Raw genomic sequence first — 942 nt, 5'->3', positions numbered from 1 at the left:
ATAATGTGTAAGTGGTTTTATTTGGGAGTGATGGAAGTGTTTGGAACGAGACAGAGGTGATGGTTGCACAACACAGAGAATGTACTGAATGCCACTATATTGTTTGCTTGAAATTGATTAATTTATGTTGTATAAAGCAGAACGCCCAAAGAAACAATCCCAGAGCCCCTGGACTAGAGTTTCTCCACACTCAAAAGGAATGAGACACACATGGGCTCTAGGTTCACTGAGACTCTAGTGCCTTCACTAAGAGATAGGGAGATGCCACCTGAGGACACACAAACTGACCTAAGACCAATTCCGGAGCATCCTCATGTCTCCCATGCTGGTCCACTGAGGCAGGACTCAAGAAATTAGAAAATCATTTCTGATGTGACAGATGAAGAGAAAAGCCAAATGGCCAGCCTCATGGGAGGACTTTTGTGGCCATCTCCACCTTTGAAATGGACCACGCATCAAGGATCTGGTAATAATGCTTCTAGGTTACAAATTTTGGGGTGGGTTGTCTGACATTTTTCTTATCCAGTTTACGTAAAATCGGTATATAAAAATTACAACATCTCTGGGAAATATACAGAGATGGGTCATTACAAAAATGTAATTTGGATAACAAAGTAGGATCAGATGGTGACTGGTTAATTGGAACCACCAAGTTAATGTTAGCAATACCAGAAATTGTTGTCTATGGTGGCACAATAAGTCTTTACTACTCAGGGTCTGAAGTAATAAATTCCACATTAAGTGAAATGTGCTTTTAACTCACATCAAGGTTACTGCTAAGGTTTTCAGGACACCTGAATTCCTGGGCCATGATATGGTGTCTCTACCTTCTCTCTTCCACTGTGTGGCCTTCACTGTATGTGAGGCCTTTTTCCTACATTAAGAAACATTTCAATAACCTTAAAGTGCTTTTTGTGGGTTCCTTCAAAGGAATTGGCTAGA

This window comes from Galeopterus variegatus, unplaced genomic scaffold, assembly GCF_000696425.1.
Source record: "Galeopterus variegatus unplaced genomic scaffold, G_variegatus-3.0.2 Scaffold24711, whole genome shotgun sequence".
NCBI lineage: Eukaryota > Metazoa > Chordata > Mammalia > Dermoptera > Cynocephalidae > Galeopterus > Galeopterus variegatus.
This window is presented reverse-complemented; position numbering follows the sequence as displayed.